The 8,960-nt window shown below is 37.9% G+C and overlaps 1 pseudogene; it reads right to left on the bottom strand.

The window, feature by feature from the left end:
* Positions 1–3,254, bottom strand: LOC132045010 (protein ROLLING AND ERECT LEAF 2-like; annotated as a pseudogene).
* Between the last annotated feature and the right edge of the window lie 5,706 nt (positions 3,255–8,960).

The raw sequence follows: 8,960 nt of genomic DNA, 5'->3' as shown, positions 1-8,960 counted from the left end.
TTATTCAGAAACATGATCACCTTCAAGCTCCAAGCTTCGGTCCGTGAGCTTGAACTCATAAAGCTTGTTTTCTCGCCTTTTGGAATGCCGGTCTAATTCTTTGGACATGATCAACTTTTCGCTTTTGTTGTTGTTCCCCTCCCCGCCGAACCCACAAAGCTCTTACGTCCTTTCCACGCCCTTTTAGAGCAACGGTCTATCCGGCAACTTGTTCATGGCGTACAACCAATCTTGACAAATCATGAGAAGTGGAGGACCATTAGCTCGACAAGCCGGAGTTGAACTCCTACTTTTGGAGTAGAATTCAACTTCGTGGACCGGAACTTCAATCCATGGAGTGCCTCCGCATAAGCCTTGTTTCAACAATGTAATCTTGGAAGCGAGCTCGCCAATTCAAGCTCAACGTCAATCCGGATCGTGGCAAGCCGATGAGAGTCATTGGAAAACTTTCCATATGTAGGACGTGAAACTTTTCACGTCGAATATAATCTTGTTCGGATCTCATGGGATTCCGCATGATCTTCCGGTTCTCATCATACTATTACCAAAAAGAAAGAAAAGGGTCAAAAGTCGGTAAATGAAGATCTTGGATTAAGTGATATTTTGCTACTCGATTTCCTCCTTACCCTATGAACTATCAATGATTTGAGGCTCGCAATTCTTCATCTCGTAGTTCGTCAATTCTTTTTGATATGGTCTCGGCACTTCGAATTGTGACTAGGATCCTACTATATAGTTCTTTTATCGTCTTTGCTTCGGTTTTGTCTATCCGTCCTTCATCTCCTCCGGCATCATGATTTCTTAGTTGATTGCACTTCTTCTCATATGATTTCCAAGTGCTATCTCCAAGGGTAAGATGTAAGAAATTGAGCCAAAATGAACAAAGTAAAGAGACAAATAATGACAGACTTGACAACTTAATACATTTGTGGATTTGGCATATCTAGCGGAAGACATGGCATGAAATTGAATCATTATTTTAACCATGTGTAGTGTCCCTTTAATAGTAGCCCAATTAGGTAGATATCATTGGACGTCCTACAAAAATTTAATACTCTCCAATAACATTCAAAGTTAAATCGTACTATTGTAGTACCATCTCGGCACCAAGAAATTCCCAAATCCAGGGCCAAAAACTCGGTTATTGCTATTTTAGAGGTCACATGATCCACATGGGGTCAAGTACTTGCACATATTGACAAAGACATACTAACTTATACAAGGCGGATAAAAGAGGCTCCAAGTCCCATAACAACCAAGTGGTGATCATACCGTAAATCTCAAAAGTATAATTAGCTCCGTCATATTAATGTGGATTCTGCATTTAACAAGAACGCTGATAGCTAGATACCTATGCGGACTTTGATTGACATCAATCAAGAACAATTTTTTGCACGGATTGCCCTTCTTTTGGGGTGGTCTTTAAATTTTGCCCCTCATATTTGTATTCTTTAAGTTTTGCCCTTCGCTTGGATACCTGAGGTTCTAGGTTCGAACCCCGTTCGAGGCATAAAATAAAAAAATAATTTCGCAAGACATCTGCCGGATCCGGCATACAATCCTTATGAAAAACCAAAGTTATCTCGGAGAAGGAACTTTGCCTTGAGACATTTTTTTTTTTTTTTTTTTAAACTTTTCAAGGCACACTTTTAGTTAAGGCATACTTTTGGTTATGCCTTAATTAAAAGTATACCTTAAGGCATAGTTCCTTAAGGAAAAATTTTGCCCCATAAGGCAAAACTAAATTATGCCTTGAGGAAAAGTTATGCCCCCTCCGGCATAACTTTAGTTCCCTTAAGGAAGTTATGCTTGGGGAAGAAATGCGAGATTTTGCCTTGAGACATTTTTTTTTTTTTTTTTTTTTTTAACTTTTAAAGGCACACGTTTAGTTAAGGCATACTTTTGGTTATGCCTTAATTAAAAGTATGCCCCATAAGGCATAGTTTCTTAAGGAAAAATTTTGCCCCATAAGGCAAAACTAAATTATACCTTGAGGAAAAGTTATGCCCCCTCCGCATAACTTTAGTTTTTCCTTACCATAGCCTTGAGACATTTTTTTTTTTTTTTTTTTAACTTTTAGTTAAGGCATACTTTTGGTTATGCCTTAATTAAAAGTCCTTGTATAAGGCATAATTCCTTAAGGAAAAGTTTTGCCCCATAAGGCAAAACTAAATTATGCCCCTCCGGCATAACTTTAGTTTTTCCTTAAGGAAGTTATGCCGGAGGGGTGATCTTGAGACATTTTTTTTTTTTTAAACTTTTCAAGGCACACTTTTAGTTAAGGCATACTTTTGGTTATGCCTTAATTAAAAGTCTGCCCCATAAGGCATAGTTCCTTAAGGAAAAGTTTTGCTCCATAAGGCATAACTAAACTATGTCTTGAGGAAAAGTTATGCCCCTCCGGCATAACTTTAGTTTTTCCTTGAATTATGCTTGCACTCCCTCCGGCCTTGCGAAATTATTTCTTTATTTTATGCTTGAGCGGGGGTTCGAACCCAAAACCTTAGGTATCCAAGCTAAGGGCAAAACTTAAAGACCACAAATATGAAGGGCAAAATTTAAAGACCGCAAATATGAGGGGCAAAATTTAAAGACCACCCCAAAAGAAGGGCAATTCTGCGAATTGCCCAATCAAGAACTTAAATCATATTGCTGGAATGACATGGGTGAGAGAGGCTTCATAGTGTTCTTATATGACAAAAAGATAGTAGGCTTGGCCGTTATGGATATACCTTAACCTCGTCATACATGTTCTTCTCCCAAGCATACTTTTCCTGGGTCGCGAATGACTCCCATCCCATTCCACCATAGTCATCAAATAGATAATTCTTGAATTACAACTTTTTGAACTAGACGCGACAAGACTCTTGCATTCTCGTTTTTTTTTTTTTTTGTGTGTTCCAAACACCAAAGAAAGAACAAATGCTGCATTTATGCACACCTTGTGCCTATTAGTAAGGCACCATGTGCACCAACAGCAATCAACCAAGGCTGCAAAGTGACAGCACCAGGTTGCTCCTCTGATGCATGTCTGAGAGAGAGTCCTCCTTGTAATTTATTCTAACTCCCATACCTGTTACAAAAATAGGAAACCAAATTTCCACCTGAAAACAGTGACAAACAGGCCCCTTTCTTGTAATTCCTCCTTGTAATTTCCTCCAGTTGTACAAGAAACTGAGAAACCAACCAATGGTTCCAGATCTTTGACCCGGTATTTCAACCAAATAGACCACACCGAGTGCGTAGTAATTCATCGAGCAAACAAAGAACCACCAGGAGCCTTTTGTTCAAAGTTCCCAAAATTCATGTACCAATAACCACCTGGTTTAAAACCCAACTTAGTTGCAAAACTTGTGGTAATTTTCAAAGACTATTGAGATCTACAATTAGCAACTTATCAGTCTTTAGTATTAACCAAGAGATACACCAGGTTCTCTTTTGTTCTCATGCCATATTTCCTGAAAACCAACATTGCACCATACCATCTGTGCTGACCTGCAACTCTACATTCCAGTTGCTCCAAAAATATGCAAGATGCCTAATCAAAATATGCAGACCAGTATTGGTGTTGGATTCTCTTAGTTTTTTTTTTTTTTTTTTTTTTCAGTGGAATAAACTTCAATCTCATTATGCAGTAATTATCTAATTACAGTGATGCTATATGAATATTACTCTTCCCTAACATACAGTGATGCATAGTCAGGCACTAACATACAGTGATGCATGTGAATATTAATTTTCTCTACTCTTTTTGTGCATTATGGGAGAAGATGAAATGTCCACTCCAATTAAAAAAAAAAACTTAATCCTCAACATATTAGTTTTAACAATCTCATTATCCAGTAATTAGCTAATTTATTATGTTCTAACAATCTCAGTTTGCAGATGGCATCAAGTGATAAAAATGAGCGACATCGGAGTAATAGTTTGCCTGGGAAGAGTACTATTAAGAGTAAGCGTGGAAAGAATACTACCAAGAGTCAAGGAAAATCAACCGTCTCTACATCGAGGGCATCTCATTCTTCTATTCCACCATTGCATCCTCCTTCACATGGCCCATCATCAAAGAGTAAAGAGAAATCAACTGTATCTACACTGAGTCCATCACTTTCTTCCATTCCACCGGTGCATCCTCCTTCACATGGCCCGTCATCAAAGAGTAAAGAGAAATCAACTGTATCTACACCGAGTCCATCACTTTCTTCCATTCCACCAGTGCATCCTCCTTCACAGGGGACGTCATCATTTTCACATTCTTTTTATGGTACTCTGCCTCCCCTAGGCTATAGCTTGATGCCTCCCCCGGGATATAGTCCGATGCCTCCACAGGGCTATTCCGGGATTTCACCTACTGCCCCTTTCTACAATATGCCTCCCCCAGGCTGTTCCTCGATGCCTCCCTCTTATATACCTCCACCTGGAATGCATTCCGCTTACCTCGCTGCCATGGAACGCTGTCCATCTCCAGAGACTCCTTCGTCAGAGGCCACTCGATCAGCCAGTCCACGCCTTTCTAGGCTAAATGTTGGATCGAGAAATTCTGAGGCATCTCCTAGCCGTTCTTCTACTCCGTCTTCAGTTGATGGTCCAAATCTTCCGTCACCTGGAAAGTTAGATCATCTACGGAGGGTGCGCATCATCGCTGATGGAGAAGGGTAAGTTTATTCTTTATTACATTCTAATTCCTCTATTATTTTCTAATTATTGAGTTAACAATTTTAAATGTTTTAAAATTGTTATTTTGCAGGTTTTATCCTTCTAGGCCAGCTGCAAATGCAATCTCAACAAAGAATACAAAAACTTTATAGTGGTGCCTTCGCGACGTGGGGTGAAGTGCCGTGTCATACGCAAAGAGCGATCCTTAATGAGTTTATGGTATGTATTTGGTAGAGTTGATAAAGAAAAATCACAAAGAAAAGGGAAATCTTTCATGTTTAAACTGTGACCGAGTTTTCCAAACTAGACACTACTTCTATGTAAACAGATTGCTTATTAGAAAATCTGAACCCAGCAAGTTGCTGATGAACTTAGCAACAAGTATTAACAGTTTGCTGTAGATTCTAATGTGCTGTGCTATCGACAAAAACTATCGGATTCGTGTCTGAATGAGAATTACATCGAACTTGGGAAAATAGAAAATGAACGTATCGGGTTACTTGTGATTTTCATAGTGTTATCTACTCATCAAAATCGATCAACTCGACAGATGATCTTTAATCCTTAATTACGGAGATCATACGTATTTCATCGTCTAATTTTGTGTTCTTAGTGTAGGCACTTCCGACATCTGTTTCTGATGTTTGTTACATATTTGTTTGCAGAAAAAGTGTACATGGAACCCTGTCGAGGATAATGTTATTAGAAGTAATTTTACAAAGAAGGCGAGTTCTCGGTTGTCAAACATTTTTTCCGAAGCTCGAAAAAAAGGTCAAAAACCTGGCTGGCTTGGGACAGATTACTGGGAGGAGCTTAATCAATACTGGGCTACGCCGGAGTTTCAAAAGAAGAGCGCCCAGACAAAGGCAGCTCGAAAGTCTGAGAAGGGTGGCTCATTGCACACTTGTGGTTCAGTGTCCATGGGGACTGCTAGGAGGAAATTGGTAATTGTTTAACCATTTGGATGGTAGCAAATACAATTACAAATAATGACAAAAAACATTAACTTTGTTTATTTCATTTGCAGCAAGTTACTCTTGGTAGACCACCCAATCGTCATGAGGTATGGAAGAAGACACATACGAAAATTGAAGACGGAAAAGAAGTTTGGGTCGAGCCACGGGCGAGGGATACCTATGTAAGCTCTAAACTTATGTGAAATATATTTGACTAGTAATATTGTTTTTATGGTTATTTGTAAGACATAAGACACACTGATCACTTCTCCTTTTATGTTTCACCATCAAGGCTTATTGATGAGAAATTTGAACATTTAACTGCTTATTAGTCATTTTAGATGTGAATTATGTACCATTATATGTGTTTCATAAAAGGTGGACTTAGAATACAAATAGGCATCTTGCTAGGTTCACTATAGCTCTTTCCGGCAAAGTTTGGCGAAGTCGAGTAATCCCGGAAAGGAGAAATATAAAAAGGGGGAAAGAACCCACTTATTAAGCAAAAGAGAGGAGAAAGGGCTTGGCAAAGCAATTATAATGGACCGCCCGTATTACTTATCAAAAGAGGAAAAAAAGGAGAGTCCACATTATATATAATAGAAAAAGTTATTGATTAATCATATGTATACAGTATATATTTTCTACAAGAAGCGCACCTATAGCAAGACACAACCCATGGGCCATGTACACTTTATAACATTGGTTATTACTTGTAATATATCTCAAGTTTTTCCTTACATTCTTACAAATATATATATAAATTAGGCTTTAAACACTCACAGTTATGTTGTTTGGTTTCTCCAAAAAATTGTGGAACTTTGAGTGAGGGTATTGGTGTCTCTATATAGTCTGAATAAATTTAAGCACATATTAATTTGATGTATTAACACGAATTAAGGGGGAAGAGAAAGAAGGAATTACTTATGTGTTTTCAAGTGGCAAAAGAATGGATGTTTTTATGGTCATCATTCAAGTGAATCGGTGTTTGTGAAATGGTCCTTTACACTCTTACTATTGATTTCCTTGTTCTTCTCTCGCATAGACAATTTTACTTTGTTAGTTATGTTTTTATCTACTGCAAATAAAACATTTAATGCTTATTCATGAACTATAAAATGTGTTTCATTATGAATTATTATGGATTGTCAATGTCAATGTCAGTATGTAAGCTAAGAAAAGCACTTAATGCCTGATATCATCGACAAAGCTTAGTCTTTTGTCAAATACACTAAAATATTCAAGTAATGTAAAATATGGTAGAGCTTTCTATTAGTTGTGTTTGTTGGAAGTATAGTTTAGTTTAGAAAGATAGTCGTAAGCATTTTATGTCTCATTTGTTAGTAGCAGCAGTTTTTGTTTTCCACTTTGGTTTATTCTATGGACACAAAATGGAGATCACTGCATTCAGGCTTATAAAATCAGAACTTCCTTAGAAGTCTGATATATTAGCAGTTAGACACAAGGCAATTTGAGTATTTTTACTGATATCTGTTTACTGCTATAATATTACACAGTAGTTTTTTGTTGTTGCTAGACCTGTAACAGAGAAAAGTAGAGGTTAATCTTACCTATCACATTATTATTTATGTATTGGCCAAGGAGAGTTGTAAAACGTTATCTTCGGTAGCTTAACATGTAATATGCAAAAGCATTTTCCATTTGATTAACAAGGAAGATTTGGGCAGTTGGTATTGGTGTGAATCTTATCTTGTATTTTTTGTTTTTCCCTTTTCAGAATTTATTTTATATTGTTTATTTTTTTTGGTAAACGATGGAACCATTTTATTACCAAGAGCAATGAGGCGCAGAAAAAACTAATGCTTGGACAGAGTCCCAAGTTATCAGTGACAGCAACAGCAAACAACATTTCCTCTCTCGACACTATCTTACGGATAGAAATTTAACTGACTAAGTCTAGCAGCTAGTTTCGGTTTTGGCCATCCTCTACACATAGTCTCCTGTACTATTAATCTAATCAGCACTTCTGGTCTCCTTTGTTTCTGTTGGAATGCATGATGATTTCTCTCTTGCCAGATGAAATATATGGTCCCAGCCCCTCAATTATGAGCATTTCATCTTTTGTGCCCTTGCCATTAGCATAGCATATTATCCACAGCTTTTCCTCAGTCCATGGTAAGACATTCCTATGATATCCTTGCCATTCCAAAGAGCTTACTCCAAACAACTTTTGAGTACAGACATTGGAAAAATAAATGGTCCATGATCTCATCAGTTACTTCACATAATGGGCAGGTCATATGATCAATCATACCCCAAATATGAAGCCTATCTCTTGTGTATATTTTTCCCTGTATTGCAATGTAAAGTATAAAGATCCATTTTGGAATACTATTTATTTATATACTAAAGTTTACTTTTTATGTAGAATCGGTATAATCAAGCGATGGAGGAGCTCACTAGGAGTCAGTCGACCGATGATCAAGGCAATACAATCATGCCATCGGAGGAACAAACTATCTCCTGTTGGTTGGACGTGGTCGGCGGCGTGAATAAGGGAAGAGCATACGGCCTTTGCTCCGAGAAGAACTTTCACCGCCTCCAGTGTGGATTGCAAGGTATAGGAAGTTCTGCCACTGTGTCAAATGAGCAGCTTGAGGAGATGCGACACGAACTTCGGAACTTGCTAGGAATTATGACGAGGAACGTAAGAAAAGGTTGGAGGAGGAGCGACGCAGATAAATCTTGAGTCGATGTCAAAGAACTCAAGAATCGGTGTGTAACCTCATCAAGTTGCCTCGCTCTCCGCCCCCGAGCCCCGATCATGATGATGGTGAGGATGTAGAGGATGAGGAGGATCGGGGAGCATGGAGAGGTCGAAATGGAGTATTAGGTGTCCGTTGTTATTTTTGTTCTAACTTATGTTATTTTGGATTGTTTGAAGTCTAGTGGGATGCTTTTGATATATGTTTGGATAACGTTGACGTTGGTTGGATTCGTACGTTTTTTGTTGGCTTAATTTTAATGTTTGAATTATTTTGATGTGTTTTTATTATTGTTTTGATGGCTGTTGTTGGATGCGTTTCTGATTCTTATTGAATCAGCTACTGATTTTTTTTTTTACAGCAGGTGCTACAGTGAAAAATAGGCAATGCTTGCCAAAATATTACCAGAAATATTGAGGGACTTACCGATACAGTCCCTCGGTAACATGTGTAATTGTAAATCTCGTATTTTCGGTGACTGAGGGACGTCCCTCGTTATTTTTCAAATATCAAAGTGCTTTTCATTTAGCTTACCGATGGACATTCCTCAGTAAAATGAAAAATATAATTGTTAAATATTTATATTTATCGAGGGTTGTCCCTCGGTGTATTTAAAAATTTA

The sequence above is a fragment of the Lycium ferocissimum genome, unplaced genomic scaffold, assembly GCF_029784015.1.
Source record: "Lycium ferocissimum isolate CSIRO_LF1 unplaced genomic scaffold, AGI_CSIRO_Lferr_CH_V1 ctg5839, whole genome shotgun sequence".
In the NCBI taxonomy this organism is placed as follows: Eukaryota; Viridiplantae; Streptophyta; class Magnoliopsida; order Solanales; family Solanaceae; genus Lycium; species Lycium ferocissimum.
Note: the sequence above shows the minus strand (reverse complement) of the source record. Positions and strands in the feature narration are given on the sequence as shown.